The sequence below is a fragment of the Canis lupus genome, chromosome 27 (assembly GCF_048164855.1).
Source record: "Canis lupus baileyi chromosome 27, mCanLup2.hap1, whole genome shotgun sequence".
Classification (NCBI taxonomy): Eukaryota; Metazoa; Chordata; class Mammalia; order Carnivora; family Canidae; genus Canis; species Canis lupus.
In genome coordinates, this window is record NC_132864.1 from 34856216 (window position 1) to 34881286 (window position 25071).

At 43.3% G+C, this 25071-nt stretch overlaps 1 pseudogene; it reads left to right on the forward strand.

Annotated features, from left to right (window-relative positions):
• LOC140619027 (large ribosomal subunit protein uL11-like) overlaps positions 1-23504 on the forward strand; it is a 65764-nt pseudogene extending 42260 nt beyond the window's left edge.
• The last annotated feature ends 1567 nt before the right edge of the window (positions 23505-25071 follow it).

The following is a 25071-nucleotide window of genomic DNA, read 5'->3' on the forward strand; positions in this document are numbered from 1 at the left end:
TGTACATACGCACATCTCTTTCAAACATAACATTCTAGTCAACATCTTGGTAATATAGCCAATGTTTCCAATTATATCTTGTTATAAGGAAAATAGAATCTTATCAAACTTATGTTAATAAATATATTGCCATAAAAGTATAAGAATAATGGCATTTTCTGAGTTTTGGAACAATCAAGTACGGATAAAAGATAAATAGTTGCATTTGTTCAGGAATGAAAGAAACAGAGGTACCTGTCCTACAGGGAGAACAAGCTGGGGATCTGCTCTCAGAGCCAGTGTAAACTGGGAGGATTTTAGTCCTAATTTGGGATAAGGAATGCAGGGCCTAGTTTCCTTTGAATCAGCACTGGGTGTTTAACCACTGATTTGTTGTCTCTAATGTGGTTAGGCTCCGTCCTGTCCTGGAAGAGACTGTCAAGTTTTTCATACCCTTTATCTCCTTAAAATTCTTAACTACTGACATGAGTTCTGTTTTTTGTTTGTTTGTTTGTTTGTTTGTTTGTTTTGCATTTCTTTTTAATTCTGACATGTTCTGGGAAGACCTGTAAGAGAAGTTTGGGGAAGGTGGAGCTACTAGCACTGAGATCCCAGAAAAGAGTTAGGGTTAAAATGACCTCTCTTGTGTCATGAAAGCTCTATCCTATTTTTTCTCCTGGGCACCCCTAGATTTTTCTGCTCACACTTGGACCCACTGATGGGATTCCTAGGTACCATAGACTCTCATGAACAGAGTGTATCAGTGTGGGCCTTCAGAGATGAACAGTACAGCCAAAGACAGCTCTCCCCATGGACAGCCTGCATCACCCTAGAGCCAGCGGGGGAGAGGGTTTCTGTCTGCATATTCCAACTTTGGGAGGAGCTGCTGGACCCCGGGTTCTCCTCCCACATCCAGTTTTCCAATCCTTGTGCTCACCACTGACTCCAGACCTCCGTAGTAGGAAAGGGTTCCTGTGAACCGGGAAGCCTTGGTGATGCCTGAGACAGGTCTAGGGGTGGCTCAAGACTCCCTTCAAGGTGAAGGATCCTCGCTGATTGCAGTGACTCCCCAGTTTATTCACGATGAAATATATTTCATTACTTCTCAGATTGTCGTAATTTTATTTGTTATTTCTAAGTAATACGACATCAATCACTTGTTTCTATGTTTTTTTTTAATTTATTTTTTTATTGGTGTTCAATTTACTAACATACAGAATAACACCCAGTGCCCGTCACCCATTTCTATGTTTTATGTTGACTTATAGAACCTGACATTGTGTTTTTGAGATATTTTTCAATTATTCTTTATGATTCTTCCTTTTCTTCTTACACGTTAGGTCCTTCTTATCTTTAACTTTGATATATATAAAACTGCAAACTTTTTTACAGTGTATCAAAGAACCTTACGATAAATAGACAAAGTGATTGATTAGGAACCTATGTTGTGATATGTTGGGCTCTCACACACAGACATTGAGAAAAGCAAACAGCAACCATGCGTATATATCAAACAGACAAGTATGAGCAATTATGAAATGTATAAAAATTCTTTTTTTTGAAATGTAAAAAAATTCTGATTTATTTCATCTCATGATGAAGAGAGATTTGACATAACTGGACATTCCTTAAGTGTATGTTTAAAGAAAAAAATGAATGAATGAATGAATGAATGGACGGATGATGCAGACCAAGCCCTCAATTAGGTGGTTAAGGTAACACACACATCCATCCTCTGGGGGAGAGCAGGCACCCTTACAGCCCTGGTTGTCTATTAGTGTCTCCACACCTCTCCATGTCACACTATAGACACTGTGACACATGATGAGAGGACCACCTCCAGCCTTCAACCTGTTCTCCCCTCTGGATCTCAGTTGTGTCACTCCAGGCAACCCTGACAATGTGGGAGTTGAAAAAAATCACCTGAAATTCTGGAACATCCCTGTGCCTCCCACAGCTGGGGTCCAGTGGGTCACCTCTCACTGTCCCACCTTGGGACACCAGCCCTTCACCCTTCCCTGTTTCCTCTGCTGTCATATTCCTCCTGCCATGCCCTAATGTAACTTCTAGGTCTCCTATCCCTAGCTCTGTCCTAAGACATCCCCTGGAGCTAATTCTGTAATGAGCAGCAGTGACAACAGACACAGCTGGGATGAAAACTCTCACAGTAAAAGGAAGGGAGGTCACAGGATGGCCCTACACTGGTTCCTGCTGGATGCCTGTTCTGTCCAAACCTCCAGAAAAATCATCAGCCTTTGCTGTGTCCTGTCAGTCCTGCTCAAGAAGGGCCCAGCATTCCCATCCTCTGTGTCCTCCTCTATGAAGATGTGTGTCCATCCCACAAGCTCCTGCTCACACTCATCACTCACAGCCAGCCTGTCTCCCTTGGGCTCCCCCTGTGGAGACAGATCACCTTTCCTCTCTGTCCCCTAAGTTTTATCCTCAGACCTACAGCAGTTCCCAGGCTTTCCTGGCTCAGCACTTCACAGGTCCCTCCCGCTAGATCCAAATACGCAGAAGAGTCCTGATCAGAGACGACACCCCAAGACGTCTATCCATCCCTGGAGCATCACTCTCCCATGGTGGGAGAACAGGGGTCAGAGAAACAGGGGAAGAGAGGCTTGCCTGAGGTGGGAAAGAAGGAGAGATTTGTCCCAAGACCAGCAGGGGGCAAAGTGAGATGGAGTCTCAGGGTTTCTGAAGGACAGGGGCTTTAGGTTGGGCAGCCTTTCACTGATGGGAAGCCTAGGTCCTGGGCCCTTTGATCTCAGTAGGTAATGGGCAGCTGTGTCCTCTCTGGACCTGGAGGAGTCCCAGGGCCTGGGTCTGTGTGTGGGTCCCAGCAGCTGCTTCCTCCAGGCCCACCAGGGGGAAGCTAGTGCATCAGGAATCCTCCCTGTCAAAGGGGCACACACCTGTAAGTGCACAGGGGGAGAGGCAGGGGTGGTCACATTTCATGAGCAGCCCCTCCTCTGTGAGGCCCTGGGACAGGGTATAAGACAGGCCAGGGGCAGCCCAACCCCAGCTCTGTGGCTGAAGAAGGGGCTGCATCACTATGGCCTGGACCTCTGTCCTCCTTGTGCTCCTCTGTCACTGTACAGGTAGGGACAGGCCCCAGTGAAAGAGGAGGGGGGACCCCAGCCTGAGTCGGATCCCTGTGGCTCAGCTCCTCAACCACATGCACCCTGTCTCTTGTCGTCATTGTGACATGTGTGTGTCTGCAGGTTCCCTGTCCCAGCCTGTGCTGACCCAGCCACCCTCCCTCTCTGCATCCCCGGGAACAACAGCCAGACTCACCTGCACCCTGAGCAGTGGCTTCAGTGTTGGTGACTATGACATGTACTGGTACCAGCAGAAGCCAGGGAGCCGCCCCCCCCCCCCGGGATCTCCTGTACTACTACTCAGACTCATATAAACACCAGGGCTCCGGGGTCTCCAGCAGCTTCTCTGGATCCAAGGATACCTCAGCCAATACAGGGCTCCTGCTCATCTCTGGGCCACAGCCTGAGGACGAGGCTGACTACTACTGTGCTACAGATCATGGCAGTGAGAGCAGGTACTCTTACCCACAGTGTCTCAGATAAGGAGGCAGTGAGACAAAAACCCCTGGGCACTTGTCTCTGACCCTCATCATCTAGAAGGTTCTATGTAGCTTACAGTCAGGTGTATGACACTGATGCTAAGCACAGTGACAGAAGCAGATGAGGAGGTGGGACACAGTACCAAGCCACAGGTTCCAAGCTGGGACACATGTACTGAGGATGCTAATCTCTTTACTGGTGACATCAGTAGAGCATAGTCCCTGGGATCTGATATGAAATGGTGCCCCCCATAGTTCTTTCTTTGTTACACACAATACCCATGGAGCCTTTAAAATGTTAAGCAAAATGTATATTAATACTAAAAAATATTAACATCACATATATTTTTCCTTGTAAAATGTGTAGAATAGAAGATGAAATCCATCCACATGACAGCGCACACCATCATACTAGGTATTAGGAAACATTACATATATACGTATAATTTTTTTCTTTTAAGATTTCATTTTTCAGTAATCTCTACACCCAGGTGAGGCTCAAACCTACAAGCCAAAGATCCAGAATCCCACCCTCTACTGACAGAGTCACCCAGGGCCCCTATAGATGCATATTTTCAACACAGAGTGTCACTTGCAGTCCTGATCCCAGGGACTTCTTTTTGCCTCCAAATGAGAAAGCTAATTAAATAAATGAACTTTATGATGAGCCTCCCACCATAACAGAGATGTCTCCAATAACCAGCGTGTCCCCCACTGAAAACTGGCAGTGAGCCTAGGGTTCAGAAACTATACTGCCCGGAGGTTCTGCTGTTAACATAAAATGCTGCCTCTGGGACCAACAGGTAAGAAGCCCTAGGAGCTCAGCTCAGGGACCTCACACTTTGTGTTGTGGTGGTTATTTCTTTGTGTTTGTTTTTTCCTCCTCATTTTAGAGTCCAACACACCATCCCTCTGAGCCTCAGAATACCCAGGGCCTCTCCAATGGATAGTAACATATGTCCTATAAAATTAGAATTCCTTTTTTTTTTACTGTACTTCACCCCACTCTGTCACAACTTAAGTTTCCTGCCTCTATGAGGTTTTATTTTTCATTTTAAATTAAAGTAGAGCAGAGCCTTTGCATGTGAGAAAGAGAACTGTTTCATTTTAATTCAGTCACAATGTTAAATATGCCTGGAGGTAGCGCTCCTTTTGAAAGCTCCCAGTTCAGTTCATCAATGAGAGAAGGTGCTGTCGTGATTATGTCACCAGGATCTATTTTCTATATTGCCAAATTCTCATCTAAGTGTACCTCCTTCAATAATGATAGAGGGAATTCAGGACACCCCGATCCATAGCCAGCATTTGGCGGATTGTCCAAAAGAATCTAGCTTCCTGTGTGTTCCAATTCAACCTTTGTTATTTCAACATTTAGTTCCTATTTCATTTAAAAAGTTTCATGTCTTCATGGATTTCCAGTGGACAAATGTTTTCAGCATTTATGTTCTATGTCGTTATCCTCATGGGAAATTAGCAGACAGGCATCATGTTTCTCTTTTCTGTCCTAATACATATGTAGGAACGGTTCCTTCTGTAATGTAAAATCATTTCAAGCACTTCTTTGCAATCAGTATATTTTCCTCAGTGTACTGTGCTCAGTTTAAAAAAAAAAAGTAGGGAATTGTTTATGTTCTCCTTGTTGAATTTCAGAGTTCTTTACGTGTTGTGTGCACATCTTGAGATAAAATTAAAATAGAATAATGACAGGAATAGTCCTTCTATCTGCTAGTCCAAGTGCTCATGGGCTTATGAGAGAAGAGAACCAAAGTTTCCAAACTGCAAGTTGGTTCAAAGGCTCCCTTGTCATGTTTTTTTTTTTTAATTTATTTTTTATTGGTGTTCAATTTACTAACATACAGAATAACACCCAGTGCCCGTCACCCATTCACTCCCACCCCCCGCCCTCCTCCCCTTCTACCACCCCTAGTTCGTTTCCCAGAGTTAGCAGTCTTTACGTTCTGTCTCCCTTTCTGATATTTCCCACACATTTCTTCTCCCTTCCCTTATATTCCCTTTCACTATTATTTATATTCCCCAAATGAATGAGAACATATAATGTTTGTCCTTCTCCGACTGACTTACTTCACTCAGCATAATACCCTCCAGTTCCATCCACGTTGAAGCAAATGGTGGGTATTTGTCATTTCTAATAGCTGAGTAATATTCCATTGTATACATAAACCACATCTTCTTTATCCATTCATCTTTCAAAGGACACCGAGGCTCCTTCCACAGTTTGGCTATCGTGGCCACTGCTGCTAGAAACATCGGGGTGCAGGTGTCCCGGCGTTTCATTGCATTTGTATCTTTGGGGTAAATCCCCAACAGTGCAATTGCTGGGTCGTAGGGCAGGTCTATTTTTAACTCTTTGAGGAACCTCCACACAGTTTTCCAGAGTGGTTGCACCAGTTCACATTCCCACCAACAGTGTATGAGGGTTCCCTTTTCTCCGCATCCTCTCCAACATTTGTTGTTTCCTGCCTTGTTAATTTTCCCCATTCTCACTGGTGTGAGGTGGTATCTCATTGTAGTTTTGATTTGTATTTCCCTGATGGCAAGTGATGCAGAGCATTTTCTCATATGCATGTTGGCCATGTCTATGTCTTCCTCTGTGAGATTTCTGTTCATGTCTTTTGCCCATTTCATGATTGGATTGTTTGTTTCTTTGGTGTTGAGTTTAATAAGTTCTTTATAGATCTTGGAAACTAGCCCTTTATCTGATACGTCATTTGCAAATATCTTCTCCCATTCTGTAGGTTGTCTTTTAGTTTTGTTGACTGTATCCTTTGCTGTGCAAAAGCTTCTTATCTTGATGAAGTCCCAATAGTTCATTTTTGCTTTTGTTTCTTTTGCCTTCGTGGATGTATCTTGCAAGAAGTTACTATGGCCGAGTTCAAAAAGGGTGTTGCCTGTGTTCTTCTCTAGGATTTTGATGGAATCTTGTCTCACATTTAGATCTTTCATCCATTTTGAGTTTATCTTTGTGTATGGTGAAAGAGAGTGGTCTAGTTTCATTCTTCTGCATGTGGATGTCCAATTTTCCCAGCACCATTTATTAAAGAGACTGTCTTTCTTCCAATGGATAGTCTTTCCTCCTTTATCGAATATTAGTTGCCCATAAAGTTCAGGGTCCACTTCTGGATTCTCTATTCTGTTCCACTGATCTATGTGTCTGTTTTTGTGCCAGTACCACACTGTCTTGATGACCACAGCTTTGTAGTACAACCTGAAATCTGGCATTGTGATGCCCCCAGATATGGTTTTCTTTTTTAAAATTCCCCTGGCTATTCGGGGTCTTTTCTGATTCCACACAAATCTTAAAATAATTTGTTCTAACTCTCTGAAGAAAGTCCATGGTATTTTGATAGGGATTGCATTAAACGTGTATATTGCCCTGGGTAACATTGACATTTTCACAATATTAATTCTGCCAATCCATGAGCATGGAATATTTTTCCATCTCTTTGTGTCTTCCTCAATTTCTTTCAGAAGTGTTCTATAGTTTTGAGGGTATAGATCCTTTACATCTTTGGTTAGGTTTATTCCTAGGTATCTTATGCTTTTGGGTGCAATTGTAAATGGGATTGACTCCTTAATTTCTCTTTCTTCAATCTCATTGTTAGTGTATAGAAATGTCACTGACTTCTGGGCATTGATTTTGTATCCTGCCACGCTACCGAATTGCTGTATGAGTTCTAGCAATCTTGGGGTGGAGACTTTTGGGTTTTCTATGTAGAGTATCATGTCATCGGCGAAGAGGGAGAGTTTGACTTCTTCTTTGCCAATTTGAATGCCTTTAATGTCTTTTTGTTGTCTGATTGCTGAGGCTAGGACTTCCAGTACTATGTTGAACAGCAGTGGTGAGAGTGGACATCCCTGTCTTGTTCCTGATCTTAGGGGAAAGCTCCCAGTGCTTCCCCATTGAGAATGATATTTGCTGTGGGCTTTTCATAGATGGCTTTTAAGATGTCGAGGAATGTTCCCTCTATCCCTACACTCTGAAGAGTTTTGATCAGGAATGGATGCTGTATTTTGTCAAATGCTTTCTCTGCATCCAATGAGAGGATCATATGGTTCTTGGTTTTTCTCTTGCTGATATGATGAATCACATTGATTGTTTTACGGGTGTTGAACCAGCCTTGTGTCCCAGGGATAAATCCTACTTGGTCATGGTGAATAATTTTCTTAATGTACTGTTGGATCCTATTGGCCAGTATCTTGTTGAGAATTTTTGCATCCATGTTCATCAGGGATATTGGTCTGTAATTCTCCTTTTTGGTGGGGTCTTTGTCTGGCTTTGGAATTAAGGTGATGCTGGCTTCATAGAACGAATTTGGAAGTACTCCATCTCTTTCTATCTTTCCAAACAGCTTTAGGAGAATAGGTATGATTTCTTCTTTAAACATTTGATAGAATTCCCCTGGGAAGCCATCTGGCCCTGGACTCTTGTGTCTTGGGAGGTTTTTGATGACTGCTTCAATTTCCTCCCTGGTTATTGGCCTGTTCAGGTTTTCTATTTCTTCCTGTTCCAGTTTTGGTAGTTTGTGGCTTTCCAGGAATGCGTCCATTTCTTCTAGATTGCCTAATTTATTGGCGTATAGCTGTTCATAATATGTTTTTAAAATCGTTTGTATTTCCTTGGTGTTGGTAGTGATCTCTCCTTTCTCATTCATGATTTTATTAATTTGAGTCTTCTCTCTCTTCTTTTTAATAAGGCTGGCTAATGGTTTATCTATCTTATTAATTCTTTCAAAGAACCAACTCCTGGTTCTGTTGATCTGTTCCACAGTTCTTCTGGTCTCGATTTCGTTGAGTTCTGCTCGAATCTTTATTAACTCCCTTCTTCTCTTGGGTGTAGGATCTATTTGCTGTTTTTTCTCTAGCTCCTTTATGTGTAAGGTTAGCTTTTGTATTTGAGTTCTTTCCAGTTTTTGAATGGATGCTTGTATTGCGATGTATTTCCCCCTTAGGACTGCTTTTGCTGCATCCCAAAGATTTTGAACGGTTGTATCTTCATTCTCATTAGTTTCCATGAATCTTTTTAATTCTTCCTTAATTTCCTGGTTGACCCTTTTATCTTTTAGCAGGATGGTCCTTAACCTCCACGTGTTTGAGGTCCTTCCAAACTTCTTGTTGTGATTTAGTTCTAATTTCAAGGCATTATGGTCCGAGAATATGCAGGGGACAATCCCAATCTTTTGGTATCGGTTCAGACCCGATTTGTGTCCCAATATGTGGTCTATTCTGGAGAAAGTTCCATGTGCGCTTGAGAAGAATGTGTATTCAGTTGAGTTTGGATGTAAAGTTCTGTAGATATCTGTGAAATCCATCTGGTCCAGTGTATCATTTAAAGCTCTCGTTTCTTTGGAGATGTTGTGCTTAGAAGACCTATCGAGTATAGAAAGAGCTAGATTGAAGTCACCAAGTATAAGTGTATTATTATCTAAGTATTTCTTCACTTTGGTTAATAATTGATTTATATATTTGGCAGCTCCCACATTCGGAGCATATATATTGAGGATTGTTAAGTCCTCTTGTTGAATAGATCCTTTAAGTATGATATAGTGTCCCTCTTCATCTCTCACTACAGTCTTTGGGGTAAATTTTAGTTTATCTGATATAAGGATGGCTACCCCTGCTTTCTTTTGAGGACCATTCGAATGGTAAATGGTTCTCCAACCTTTTATTTTCAGGCTGTAGGTGTCCTTCTGTCTAAAATGAGTCTCTTGTAGACAGCAAATAGATGGGTCCTGCTTTTTTATCCAGTCTGAAACCCTGCGCCTTTTGATGGGGTCATTAAGCCCGCTCACATTCAGAGTTACTATTGAGAGATATGAGTTTAGTGTCATCATGATATCTATTCAGTCTTTGTTTTTGTGGACTGTTCCACTGAACTTCTTCTTAAAGGGGAATTTTAAGAGTCCCCCTTAAAATTTCTTGCAGAGCTGGTTTGGAGGTCACATATTCTTTTAGTTGCTGCCTGTCTTGGAAGCTCTTTATCTCTCCTTCCATTTTGAATGAGAGCCTTGCTGGATAAAGTATTCTTGGTTGCATGTTCTTCTCATTTAGGACCCTGAATATATCCTGCCAGCCCTTTCTGGCCTGCCAGGTCTCTGTGGAGAGGTCTGCTGTTACCCTAATACTCCTCCCCATAAAAGTCAGGGATTTCTTGTCTCTTGCTGCTTTAAGGATCTTCTCTTTATCTTTGGAATTTGCAAGCTTCACAATTAAATGTCGAGGTGTTGAACGGTTTTTATTGATTTTAGGGGGGGATCTCTCTATTTCCTGGATCTGAATGCCTGTTTCCCTTCCCAGATTAGGAAAGTTTTCAGCTAGAATTTGTTCAAATACATATTCTGGCCCTCTGTCCCTTTCGGCGCCCTCGGGAACCCCAATTAAACGTAGGTTTTTCTTCCTCAGGCTGTCGTTTATTTCCCTTAATCTATCTTCATGGTCTTTTAATTGTTTGTCTCTTTTTTCCTCAGTTTCCCTCTTTGCTATCAACTTGTCTTCTATGTCACTCACTCGTTCTTCCACCTCGTTAACCCTTGTCGTTAGGACTTCTAGTTTGGATTGCATCTCATTCAATTGATTTTTAATTTCTGCCTGATTAGCTCTAAATTCTGCAGTCATGAAGTCTCTTGAGTCCTTTATGCTTTTTTCTAGAGCCACCAGTAGCTGTATAATAGTGCTTCTGAATTGGCTTTCTGACATTGAATTGTAATCCAGATTTTGTAACTCTGTGGGAGAGAGGACTGTTTCTGATTCTTTCTTTTGAGGTGAGGTTTTCCTTCTAGTCATTTTGCTCAGTGCAGAGTGGCCAAAAGCAAGTTGTATTGGGAAAAAGAGAAAAAGAGAGGAGAGAAAGAAGGAAAGAAAAGAGAAAGAGAAAAAAAAGGGAAGAGAAAAAAAACGAAAGAAGAAAAAAAAAGAAGAAGAAAAAGAGAAAGAAAAAGAAAGGAGAAAAAAAAGGGGGGGTGGGGGAAGGAAACAAATCAAAAAGCAAAACAAAACAAAACAAAAAAAAAACAAAAAAAAAAAAAAAAAAAAAAAAGAACCACCGGGGAGTATCTTCTGATTCTGTGTACTTTAAGTCCCTTGGCTTCTCCTGGAGGTTATCAGTCTAGCTGGTGTTCTGGGGGAGGGGCCCTTTGTGCTGATTTTCAGGTGTTAGCAGTTGGGGGAGCTGCTGTGCCCCTGCCTGGTGCAGGGCTCAGTGGGGGTTGTTTACCCCGTGAGGCCGCAGGAGGAACAGCCCCAGTGGCGGGGCAGCTCTGGAAACCTGGGTTCAGCTCCGGCAGGAACTCCGTCTGCAGGGCCTGGAGGCTCCGGGGCGGGGCCGCTGATCTGCTCAGCTCGGGGCAGGAGCGTCCTTGCTGTCCTGGGCCCTCCCGGCCTCTGCCTGTCCCGGGGGAGGCGGGATCCTGGGCTGTGTCCCGGCGCCCTGTGCTCCGGAGCCTGCGCTGTTGGATTCGCGCTCCCGGGCCGCGCAGCCCCCTCCGCGGAGCCGCCGCCCGAGCCCCTCCGAGCTGCTCCTGGAACCGCGCAGCCCCCTCCGCACGGAGCCTCTTCCTCTGCCCGAGCCCCTCCGAGCTGCTCCCGGGGCCGCGCAGCCCCCTCCGCGGAGCCGCCCCCGAGCCCCCCGAGCTGTTCCGGGTCCCGCGTGCGCGCTGCAGCCCTTAGGGAGCTCGGCGCACTCTCCTGGGCGCGCAGTTGCTGTTACTGTCCCGGGGAGCCCGAGGGCATCCCCGCCCTCCTGGGTCCTGCTCCAACTCCCCGCGAGCCCCTTTCCCCCGGGAAGGTCGGTGCAGCTCCTGCTCCTCCGGGACGGGGCTCTCCTGTCCTGGGGACACTCGCCCCGGCCTCAGCCCGGCTCCTCGCGGGGCCCCTCCCCCTTGGAGGCCTTTTGCTGCTTTATTTCTTTTTCCCCGTCTTCCTACCTTGATAGAAGCGCGAACTCTTCTCACTGTAGCGTTCCAGCTGGTCTCTCTTTAAATCTCAGGCCGAATTCGTAGATTTTCAGGATAATTTGAAGGTTTTCTAGGTAGTTTGGTGGAGATAGGTGATTTGGAGACCCTACTCTTCCGCCATCTTGCTCCTCCCCCCCGTCATGTTGTTTTTTAATGGAAGGGAAATTAAAGCTTGGACTTAAGGAAAGAACTAATCATTGCCAAGCTACTACACATTTGGGCTCAGAGATCTAGACATGAAAGTGGAGAATGACATTATCTTTAAAAATAGGGAGATATGAAAGAGGACACACATTGCCCAGTTTTTGCAGGAGGAAGGAAGGAAGGAAGGAAGGAAGGAAGGAAGGAAGGAAGGAAAGAAAGAAGGAAAGAAGGAATGAAGGAAAGAAAAATGGCCCTAATCAATGACTCACACAAACATCATGCATCCTCCCAGGATCCTCCCAGATCCTGTCCCTGAGGTTACATTCCTGACCTGAAGGTCCTTCTCCAGGCGCCTCATGTCCTCCTTTCCCACAACACCATGCAGCCCCTTCTTCAGTGCCCCAGGACCACCAGGCTGATCTTGGCTGCCACTGACTGGCCTCCAGGCCTGGGGAGAGGAAGGGGAGTGAAGGAGCTGAAGGGTGGGGGCTCTGGGTCTCAGCTCCTGGATCCACAGGACTGGGAAGCATGAATCAAGCCACAATTGGTAACAGATCCTCTCTGCATGGGTCCCAGAGTGCCCAGGGTGACCTCTCCTTATCCCCCTCCCTTTCTTCACAGGATCTAGCCACAAGGGTCTCAGGCACACAAAGTTCTCCTGAGATATTTCTGGAGACTATCATGCTTTGTCTTCCTCTCTACTTTTACCACATTCAGTTTCCTCCTTTCCTTTGTAGTCCCTTTCACTATTTCTTATATTCCACATATGAGTGAAACCATATGATTGTCTTTCTCTGACTGACTTATTTTACTCAGAATAATAGTTTACAGTTCAATCCACATTGAAATAAATTGTAGGTATTCATCCTTTCTGATGGATGAGTAAAATTCCAGTATATATAGATATCTTTCCCACATCTTCTTTATCCATTCATCTGTCAAAGACATGGTGGCTCCTTCTGCAGTATGGCTCTTGTGGATATTGGTGCTATAAACATTGGGGTGCAGGCATCCTGGCATTTCACTGCATTTGTATCTGTGGGGTAAATCTTTAGCAGTGCAACTGCTGGGTCGTAGGGCAGATCTATATTTAACTCCTTGCGGAACCTCCACACAGTTTTCCAGAGTGGCTGCACCAGTTCACAATCCCACAACAGTGCAAGAGGTTTCCCCTTCTCCACATCCTCTCCAACATTTGTGGTTTCCTGCCTTGTTAATTTTCCCCATTCTTACTGGTGTGAGGTGGTATCTCATTGTGGTTTTGATTTGTATTTCCCTGATGGCAAGTGATGCAGAGCATTTTCTCACGTGCATGTTGGCCATGTTTATGTCTTCCTCTGTGAGATTTCTGTTCATCTCTTTTGTCCATTTAATGATTGGATTGTTTGTTTCTTTGCTATTGAGTTTAAAATTTCTTTATAGATCTTGGATACTAGACCGTTATCTGAAATGTCCTTTGCAAATCTCTTCTCCCATTCAGTAGTTTGTCTTTTAGTTTTGTTGACTGTTTCTTTTGTTGTGCAAAAGCTTTTTATCCTGATTAAGTCCCAAAAGCTCATTTTTGCTTTATTTTCACTTGCCTTCATGGATGGATCTTGCAAGAAGTTGCGGTGGCCAAGTTCAAAAAGATTGTTGGGATCCCTGGGTGGCGCAGTGGTTTAGCGCCTGCCTTTGGCCCAGGGCGCGATCCTGGAGACCCGGGATCCAGTCCCATGCCAGGCTCCCGGTGCATGGAGCCTGCTTCTCCCTCTGCCTGTGTCTCTGCCTCTCTCTCTCTCTCTGTGACTATCATAAATAAATAAAAAAAATAAAAATAAAAAAAAGGGAAAGACATTGGAGTATAAGCATCTCTCAATAATTTGCAAAAAAAAAAAAATACACAAGGTAATGTCGCACCTAAAGGAACTGGAGAAGAACAGCAAAAAAGCCTACACCAAGCAGAAGATTCAAGCAGAACTCAATGAAATAGAGACCAGAAATCCTGTAGAACAGATCAACAAAGCCAGGAGTTGGTTCTTTGAAAGAATTAATAAGATAGATTAACCTTTAGCCAGCCTTATTAAAAAGAAGAGAGAAATGACTCAAATCAACAAAATCATGAATGAAAGAGGAGAGACCAGAACCAAAATCAAGGAAATACAAACAATTTTAAAAAAATATTATGAGCATCTATAAGCCAAAAGATTAGGCAGTCTAGAAGAAGTGGATGCATTTCTGGAGAAGCACAAATTAACATAACTGTAAAAGAAGAAACAGAAAACCTGAACAGGCCAAGAACCAGGGAGGAAATTGAAGCAGTCATCAAAAATGTCCCAAGACACAAAAGACCAGGGTCATATTGCTACCCAGGGGATTTCTATCAAACATTTAAAGAAGAAATAATGCCTTTTCTACTAAAGCTGTTCCAAAGGATAGACAGGGATGGCATACTTCCAAACTTGTTTTATGAGGCCAGCATCACCTCAATTCCAACACCAGACAAAGACCCCGCCAAAAAGGAAATTATAGACCAATATCCCTGATGAAGAGAGATGCAAAAATTCTCAACAAGTACATTAAGAAGATTATTCCCCATGACCAAGTGGGATTTATCCCTGGGTTTCAAAGTTGTTTCAACACTCATAAATCAATCAATGATTACATCACATCAAAAATAGAAAAAAAACATATAATCCTCTCAATAAATGCAGAGAATGCATTTGACAAAATACAGCATCCATTCCTGATCAAAACTCTTCAGAGTGTAGGGATAGAGTGAACATTCCTCGACATCTTAAAAGCCTTCTATGAAAAGCTCACAGCAAATATCATTCTCAATGGGGAAGCACTGGGAGGCTTTCCCCTAAGATCAGGAACAAGACAGGGATGTCCACTCTCACCACTGCTGTTCAACATAGTACTGGAAGTCCTAGCCTCAGCAATCAGACAACAAAAAGACATTAAAGGCATTCAAATTGGCAAAGAAGAAGTCAAACTCTCCCTCTTCGCCGATGACATGATACTCTACATAGAAAACCCAAAAGTCTCCACCCCAAGATTGCTAGAACTCATACAGCAATTCGGTAGCGTGGCAGGATACAAAATCAATGCCCAGAAGTCAGTGGCATTTCTATAAACTAACAATGAGACTGAAGAAAGAGAAATTAAGGAGTCAATCCCATTTACAATTGCACCCAAAAGCATAAGATACCTAGGAATAAACCTAACCAAAGATGTAAAGGATCTATACCCTCAAAATTATAGAACACTTCTGAAAGAAATTGAGGAAGACACAAAGAGATGGAAAAATATTTCATGCTCATGGATTGGCAGAATTAATATTGTGAAAATGTCAATGTTACCCAGGGCAATATACACATTTAATGCAATCCCTATCAAAATACCATGGACTTTCTTCAGAGAGTTAGAACAAATTATTTTAAGATTTGTGTGGAATCAGAAAAGACCCCGAATAGCCAGGGGAATTTTAAAAAAGAAAACCATATCTGGGGGCATCACAATGCCAGATTTCAGGTTGTACTACAAAGCTGTGGTCATCAAGACAGTGTGGTACTGGCACAAAAACAGACACATAGATCAGTGGAACAGAATAGAGAATCCAGAAGTGGACCCTGAACTTTATGGGCAACTAATATTCGATAAAGGAGGAAAGACTATCCATTGGAAGAAAGACAGTCTCTTCAATAAATGGTGCTGGGAAAATTGGACATCCACATGCAGAAGAATGAAACTAGACCACTCTCTTGCACCATACACAAAGATAAACTCAAAATGGATGAAAGATCTAAATGTGAGACAAGATTCCATCAAAATCCTAGAGAAGAACACAGGCAACACCCTTTTTGAACTCAGCCATAGTAACTTCTTGCAAGATACATCCACGAAGGCAAAAGAAACAAAAGCAAAAATGAACTATTGGGACTTCATCAAGATAAGTAGCTTTTGCACAGCAAAGGATACAGTCAACAAAACTAAAAGACAACCTACAGAATGGGAGAAGATATTTGCAAATGACATATCAGATAAAGGGCTAGTTTCCAAGATCTATAAAGAACTTATTAAACTCAACACCAAAGAAACAAACAATCCAATCATGAAATGGGCAAAAGACATGAACAGAAATCTCACAGAGGAAGACATAGACATGGCCAACATGCATATGAGAAAATTCTCTGCATCACTTGCCATCAGGGAAATACAAATCAAAACCACAATGAGATACCACCTCACACCAGTGAGAATGGGGAAAATTAACAAGGCAGGAAACAGCAAATGTTGGAGAGGATGCGGAGAAAAGGGAACCCTCATACACTGTTGGTGGGAATGTGAACTGGTGCAGCCACTCTGGAAAACTGTGTGGAGGTTCCTCAAACAGTTAAAAATAGACCTGCCCTACGACCCAGCAATTGCACTGTTGGGGATTTACCCCAAAGATACAAATGCAATGAGACGCCGGGACACCTGCACCCCGATGTTTATAGCAGCAATGGCCACGGTAGCCAAACTGTGGAAGGAGCCTTGGTGTCCAACGAAAGATGAATGGATAAAGAAGATGTTGTTTATTTATACAATGGAATATTACTCAGCTATTAGAAATGACAAATACCCACCATTTGCTTCAACGTGGATGGAACTGGAGGGTATTATGCTGAGTGAAGTAAGTCAGTCGGAGAAGGACAAACATTGTATGTTCTCATTCATTTGGGGAATATAAATAATAGTGAAAGGGAATATAAGGGAAGAGAGAAGAAATGTGTGGGAAATATCAGAAAGGGAGACAGAACGTAAAGACTGCTAACTCTGGGAAACGAACTAGGGGTGGTAGAAGGGGAGGAGGGCGGGGGGTGGGAGTGAATGGGTGACGGGCACTGGGGGTTATTCTGTATGTTAGTAAATTGAACACCAATAAAAAATAAATTAAAAAAATAAATAAAATATATCTTGATTTGAAAACTTAAAAAAAATAAAAAATAAAAAAAATAAATAGGGGGTGCAGTCCTCCCCAGCATGGATTCGGCACCTCCAGGGCTCAGAGCAGAGCCTTCCCTTCCCTCACAGGCTCCACTGCTCAGAAGTGACCAAGGTTCACTGTGTCTTAGGCCTGAACACTGGGATGTGGGATGTTGTGTGAGGACACAGGTCGTAGCCAATTCCATTCTCAGAGCTGGATGGGATCCCTCGCTCAGCACCTGAGGCTTGGGTTGTGCACCTGAGGAGATGGGGTCCGTCAAAGTACGAATTTGGGGCCTATGGCCATGAATTCTTTTATGGGCTATGAGATTTGGGGGATGTTGCACCATTACTGGGAAAATGCTCAGCCTGCCTCAGTGAAGTTGGTTGATGTGGGTGCATGAATGAACATTTGCTATAGCTGTCACCAGGTTGATAGAGACTCCTGTGAGTGGGAATCCTGAGCCCACAGGTACTGACTCTGTCTCCTTCTTCCCTTAGTCCCCATTGGAGCTTTTCCATAATCCAGGGCTGTAGGGGACGTGAATATCAAGAGTAAGAACTCTCCCATGTGTACATGTATCACTGCCCTAAGGAATCTCTTGATGACCCCAGATCCAAGGTCATCTTCTCTTTCACAAGAGCAGTAGAAACACAGGGGTTGCCATGGCAATGTTACCACAGCTCTCAGGCAGAGATCCTATATTGTGACCCAGAACAGCATTGAGAGACCAGCCAGGGATTCAACCCTAATTTTCCAGGCCCAGGTGTGTTGACAAAAACGTCTTTGACCACCTTGGGCTGCAGCCTGGGGAGAGATTGATCATCATTACTGTAGAGCCACATACGATCAACATCACCCAGATAAGTTCTGTTTCCCAGGGACATGTGATAACATCTACTCTTCACATCTTTATTTTCTTCTATTTATTTATTCATGAGAGACACACAGTGAGAGAGGAAAGACACAGGCAGAGGGGGAAGCAGGCTTCATGCAGAGAGACAAACGTGGGACTAGATCCCGGGTCTCCAGGATCACGCCCTGGGCTAAAGGCGGCGCTAAACCTCTGAGCCACTTGGGCTGCCCTACTATTCACCTCTTATTCCATCACTCCCCTGTCCCAGCCTCTAAGCAACACAGGCTCAGAATCTGGCTTTGAATGCTTTGTATCTCACTAGAAACAGAATTGTTTAAATTTAAATTCCAGACTTGTTTAAATTCCAATGAAAATACCTCCTTTTGAAGATATTCATCTCCCAATGAAAAAATAGTTACATGGATTTCAGAAGCGATATTACCCACACTACTGCTGTGTTGGAATGAGAAGAAGGGCAGTTGTGCAAGATGTGTGACCCAGGAGAACCAGTTGGCATACTGCCTAGCCCTGCCTGTCCACTGGTACCATTCTAGGGATTTAGTGAGAATTCCCTGAGTTCTGGTATTTGGTGATAACGTTTTTCTCTCTTTCCTTTCAGATTGGAGCTTTGGAAGCTCCTGAATTACAGGATGCTGGGTCGTGTCATCCCAGTGAGCAGATGTGAACAGAACCCTTACCAAAAATGTACACAGAGAACAACTGCACCTGTGTAAAGATTTCCCACATGAAAAGTCACTGGGGGACTACACACCGAAACAGTGAGGTAGCACCAGACTCCCATCAGCAAGGCTAAAATTCAGTACCACGTCAACATCAGATGGTGCCCAGGATGTGGGGCAGCAGGAACTCTCCTACACTGCTTGGGGGAATGCCAAATGTCCAAGGTGCTTGGGAAAATAACTGGGTAGTTTCTTGCAGAGCTAAACGAAATATTTATTTATTTATTTATTTATTTATTTATTTATTTATTTTTTATTTATTTATTTTTATTGGAGTTCAATTTGCCAATATATAGCATAACACCAAGTGCTCATCCCATCAAGTGTCCCCTCACTGCCCATCACCCAGTCACCCTCAACACCTGCCCACCTCCCTTTCCACCACCCCTTGTTCTTTTCCTAGAGTTTGGAGTCTCCCATATTCTATCTCCCTCTCTGATAATTCCTACTCATTTTTTCTCCTTTCCTCTTTTTTCCCTTTCACTATTTTTTATATTCCCCAAATGAATAAGACGATATTATGTTTGTCCTTCTCTGATTGACTTATTTCACTCAGCAGAATACCCTCCAGTTCCATTCATGTCAAAGCAAATGGTGGTTTTTGGCGTTTCCAATGGCTGAGGAATATTCCATTGTATACATAGACCACATCTTCTTTACCATTTATCTTTTGATGGACTCTGAGGCTCCATTCACAGTTTGGCTACTGTGGACATTGCTCCTATAAATATTGGGGTGCAGGTGTCCCGGAATTTCACTGCATCTGTATCCTTGAGGTAAATCCCCAGCAGAGCAATTGCTGGGTCATAGGGCAGATCTATTTTTAATTCTTTGAGGAACCTCCACACAGTTTTCCAGAGTGGCTGCAACAGTTCACATTCCCACCAACAGTGCAAAAGGGTTCCCCTTTCTCCACATCTTTTCCAACATTTGTGGTTTCCTACCTTGTTAATTTTCCCCATTCTCACATATGTGAGGTGTTATCTCATTGTGGTTTTGATTTGAAGTTCCCTGATGGCAAGTGATGCAGAGCATTTTCTCACGTCCTTGTTGGCCATGTCTATGTCTTCCTCTGTGAGATTTCTGTTCATGTCTTTTGCCCATTTCATGATTGGATTGTTTGTTTCTTTGTTGTTGAGTTTAACACGTTCTTTATAGATCTTGGATGCTAGTCCTTTATCTGATACGTCATTTGCAAATATCTTCTCCCATTCTGTAGGTTGCCTTTTAGTTTTGTGGACTCTTTCTTTTTTTTAAGATTTTATTTATTTATTCACGAGACACACACACACAGAGAGAGAGAGAGAGAGAGAGAGAGAGAGAAGCAGGCTCCAAGCAGGGAGCCCGACATGGGACTCGATCCCGGGTCTCCAGGATCAGGCCCTGAGCTGAAGGCAGCGCTAAACCGCTGAGCCAACCGGGCTGCATGTGGACTGTTTCTTTTGCTATGCAAAAGCTTCTTATCTTGATGAAGTCTCCATAGTTCATTTTTGCTTTTGTTTCTCTTGCCTTCATGGATGTATCTTTCAAGAAGCTACTGTGACCAAGTTCATGGTGAATAATTTTCTTAATGTGTTTTTGGATCCTATTGGGTAGTATCTTGTTGAGAATTTTTGCATCCATTTTCATCAGGAATATTGGTCTATAATTCTCCTTTTTGTTGGGGTCTTTGTCTGGTTTTAGAATTAAGGTGATGCTGTCCTCATAGAACAAGTTTGGAACTATTCCATCTCTATCTTTCCAAGCAACTTTAGTAGAATAGGTATCGTTTCTTCTTTAAACCTTTGATAGAATTCCCCTGGGAAGCCATCTGGCCCTGGACATTGTGTCTTGGGAGGTTTTTGATGACTGCTTCAATTTCCTCCCTGGTTATCGGCCTGTTCAGGTTTTTTGTTTCTTCCTGTTCCATTTTTGGTAGTTTGTGGTTTTCCAGAAATGCATCCATTTCTTCTAGATTGCCTAATTTATTGGCTTATAGCTGCTCATAATGTTTTAAAATTGTTTGTATTTCCTTGGTATTAGTAGTGATCCCTCCTTTCTCATTCATGATTTGATTAGTTTGAGTGTTTTCTCTCTTCTTTTTAATAAGGCTCACTAATGGTTTATCTATCTTATTAATTCTTTGAAAGAACCAACTCCTGTTTTTGTTAATCCATTCCACAGTTCTTTTGGTCTCTATTTAATTGGGTTCTGCTATAATCTATTAATTTCTTCTTCGTCTGGATGTAGGATCTATCTTCTGTTTTTTTCTCCAGCTCCTTTTCGTGCAAGGTTAGCTTTTGTATTTGAGTTCTTTCCAGTTTTTGGATGGATGCTTGTATTGCGATATATTTCCCCCTCCGGACTCCTTTTGCTGTATCCAAAAGATTTTGAATGGTTGTATCTTCATTCTCAACAGTTTCCATGAATCTTTCTAATTCTTCCCTAATTTCCTGGTTGTCACTTTCTTCTTGTAGCAGGCTGGTCCTTAACCTCCATGTGTTTGAAATCCTTTCAAACTTCTTGTGATTTAGTTCTAGTTTCAAAGCATTCTGGTCTGAAAATATGCAGGGGACGATCCCAATCTTTAGTATTGATTAAGATCTGATATTTGACCCAGTATGTGGTCTATTTTGGAGAACGTTCCATGTGCACTTGAGAAGAATGCATATTCAGTTGCGTTTGGATGTCAATTTCTATAAATATCTGTGAAATCCATCTGGTCCAGTGTATCATTTAAAGCTCTTGTTTCTTTGGAGGTGTTGTGCTTAGAAGATCTGTCGATTCTAGAAAGTGTTGTGTTCAAGACACCAAGTATAAGTGATTTATTATCTAAGTATGTCTTAACTTTGGTTATGAATTGATTGATATCGTTGGCTGCTCCCACATTCGGGGCATAAATATTCATGAGTGTTAAGTCCTCTTGTTGGATAGATCCTTTAATTATGATATCGTGTCCCTCTTCATCTCTTACTACAGTCTTTGGGATAAACTTTAATTTTTCTAATATAAGGATGGCTACCCCTGCTTTCTTTTGAGGATCATTTGAATGGTAAATGGTTCTTCAACCTTTTATTTTCAGGTTTCAGGTGTCCTTCTGTCTACAAGGAGTCTCTTGTAGACAGAAAATTGATGGGTCTTGCTTTTTTATCCAGTCTGAAACCCTGCACCTTTTGATGGTGTCATTGAACTCATTCACATTGATTTCCTGTTGAAAGTTATGAGTTTAGTGTCATCATGATACCTATTCAGTCCCTGTTTTTGTGGATTGTTTCCTTGGACTTCCTCTTTCTTTTACAGAGTCCCCCTTACTATTTCTTGCAGAGCTGGTTTGGTGGTCACATATTCTTTCAGTTCCTGACTGTCTTGGAAGCTCTGTATCTCTCCTTCTATTCTGAATGAGAGCCTTGCTTGATCGAGTATTCTTGGCTGCATGTTCTTCTCATTTAGGACCCTGAATATATCCTGCCAGCCCTTTCTGGCCTGCCCGGTCTCTGTGGAGAGGTCTCCTGTTAACCTAATACTTTTCCCCATAAAGGTTAGGGATTTCTTGTCTCTTGCTGCTTTAAGGATTTTCCCTTTATCTTTGGTATTTGCAAGTTTCCCTATTGAATGTTGAGGTTTTGAATTTTGATTTTATTTTTTTGATTTTAGGGGGAATCTTTCTATCTCCTGGATCTGAATGCCTATTTCCCTTCCAATGTTAGGGAAGTTCTCAGCTACATTTTGTTCAGAGACACCTTCTGCTCCTCTATCCTTTTCATTGCCCTCTGGAACCCCAATTAAACGTGTATTTTTCCTGTTGACGCCGTCATTTATTTCCTTTAACCTTTCCTCATGATCTTTTCATAGGTTTTCTCTTTTTTGCTCAGCTGCCTTTCTTGCCATCAACTTGTCTTCTATGTCATTCACTTGTTCTTCTACCTCGTTAACCCTTGTCATTAGGACCTCCAGTTTGGATTGCATCTCATTTATTTGATTTTTATTTTCAGCCTGATTAGATCTAAATTCTCCAGTCATGTAGTCTCTTGAATCTTTTATGCTTTTATTTCCAGATCCACTAGTAGCTTTATAATTGTGCTTCTGAATTGGCTTTCTGACATTTGGATTACAATTCGATGTCAGAAAGTCAATTGGAAAGGTACAAGTATTATATGGTCTTGTTCATTTGGGGAATATAAAAATTAGTGAAAGGGAATAAAGAGAAAAGTGAGAGAATGAGTGAAAATATCAGTGAGGTTGACAAAACATGAGAGATACCTAACTCTGGGAAATTAAGAAGGGGTACTGGAAGGGGATTTGAGCTGGGAGTTGGGGTAACTTGGTGATGGGCACTGAGTGGGGTATTTGGGATGAGCACTGGGGGTTATGCTATATGTTGGCAAATTGAACTCCAATAAAAAAATTAAAAAAAAAATACAAATTCTGTAACTCTCTAGGAGAGAGTACTGTTTCTGATTCTTTCTTTTGTGGTGAGTTCTTCCTTCTACTCATTTTGCTCAGTGCAGAGTGGCTAAAAGCTAGATGTACTGGAAAATGGAAGGAAAAAAGTAAAAATAAGATATAACAAACAAAGAACAAAAAACCAAACCAAACAGAAACAAAAAACAAAAAACAAACAAACAAACAAAAAACCAAGGAGGGGTATCCTCTGTTCTATATATTGTAAGTCCCTGAACTTCCCCTGGAGCTTTCCAGCACTGCTTGGTCAAGAACTTGCTCTTCCGCTTTTGGCTCGGAGGAGGCAAAGGTGCAACTGTATTTGGTCCTCCCGAATCCGGGTTCATCCGACACCAGCTGCCTCCACTATTCCGCCTAAGTTCAATCCCAAAGAGATCAAAGTCATGTTCCTGAGGTGCACCGGTGGTGAGGTTGGTGCCACATCTGCCCTGACCCCGAAGATCAGCTGCTGGGACTGTCTCCAAAAAAGGTTGGTTATGACATCGTCAAGACAACTGGTTATTGGAAGGTTATAAGGATTACAGTGAAACTGATCATTCAGAACAGACAGGCCCAGATTGAAGTGGTACCTTCTACCTCTTCCCTGATTATCAAAGCCCTCAAGGAACCACCAAGAGACAGAAAAAAGCAGAAAAACATTAAGCACAGTGGAAATATGACTTTTGATGAGCTTGTCAATATTGCCCAACAGACGCGACATGGATTTCTAGCCAGAGAACACTCTAGAACCATTAAAGAGATCCTGGGGACTGCCCAGTCTGTGGGCTGCAATGTTGGTGGCTGTAACTATCATGACATCATAGATGAAATCAATAGCTATGCAGTTGAATGCCCAGAGAGTTGACTACAAAGGAAAATATTTTAATAAAGGATCATTTGACAAAAAAAAAAAAAGAACTTGCTCTTCCCCTGTCCTTCCAGCTGGTTCTAGCAGAGGGGCCTGTTATGCTGACTCTCAGGTGTGTGCACTTGGGGAGCTGTCCTGCCCCCTGCCACGTCATGTCTCAGTGGGAGCTGTTTATCCTGTGAAGTCCCTGTTCCCTGGCAGACTTGCTCTGTCTGTGGCACTAGGTGACACCAGGAGGAACAATAGCAGAGGCAGCGGTCAGCTCCCCATCCCTGGAGTCAGCTCCCACAGTAACTTCCGCAGCTCCCAGTCTGCAGGGGTCTGGATGCTCCTGGGCAGGGCTGCTGATCTGCTCAGGTCGGGGCCCCCGGCGGCAGGTGTCCTCGCTGTCCTGGGCCCTCCCGCCCCCGCCTATCACAGGGGAAGGCGGGATCCTGGGCTGTGTCCCTGGCACCCTGGGCTCCCGGGCCTGCTTTGCTGGAATCACGCTCCTGGCAGTGCAGCCCCCTCTGCAGAGCCTCCGCCCAGGCCCCTCCGAGCTGCTCCCAGGCTGTGGGGCGCACTGCAGCCTTTTAGGGAGCTCCGCCGTGGGGTGTGGGGCTCTCCCCAGGGGCAGGGGCTCTGCTCGTGCCCCCAGGAGCCTGAGGGCATCCCCGCCCTCCTGGGGTCCTGCTCCGACTCCCTGTGAGCGCCTGTCCATCCTGGAAGGTTGGTACAGCTCCTGCTCCTCCAGGCAGGGCTCTCCTGATCTGGGGGTGCTCGCCGCGGCCTCAGCCCGGCTCCTCGGGGACCCTCCCCCTCGGATGCCTTTTTTTCTTTATTTCTTTTTTCGCTGTCTTCATACCTTGATAGAACCATGAACTCTTCTCACCGTAGCATTCCAGCTGTTCTTTCTTTAAATGTCAGACTGAATTCGTAAGTTTTCAGGATGCTTTGAAGGTTATCTAGGTAAGTTGGTGGGGACAGGTGACTTGGGGACCCTACTTTTCCACCATCTTCAGTAGTATATATAATTTCCATGTTTCAACACAATCCTAATAAGGGGATTCCTTAGCAAAATATGTGAAAAAAATGAGGTTTGTCCATAAAAGAAAAGATTCTGTACAGGGAGACATGAATGATGGAGACAATGAGTGAGGGTCTGAATATGTCCCTACAGTGTAGACTGTATGCTAATACAATATGGCCTGTTGTGAGCCACACTAGGGCTCATCTGTGAACACACTGTGCTTCTCGGATTTGTCACTGATACAACAAATATGTTGGTACAAAACAAACAAGGAGTAGTGGAAGGGGAGGTGGGTGGGGGAATGGGGTGACTGGGTGATGGGCAATGAGGGGGGCACTTGACGGATGAGCACTGGATGTCATACTATAGGTTGGTAAATCGAACTCCAATAAAAAATACACAAAAATGAACAAAAACGGGAGGTTAAAACGCAAATACATTTCTGTGAGAACATGTGGAACTCATGCTTCTAATGCCCAAGAGATGGAACCCATTCTGAGAGTCAGACCTGTCCATGCCAATGGGGAGAGAACTGGTGAGCCCTGGAAACCAGCT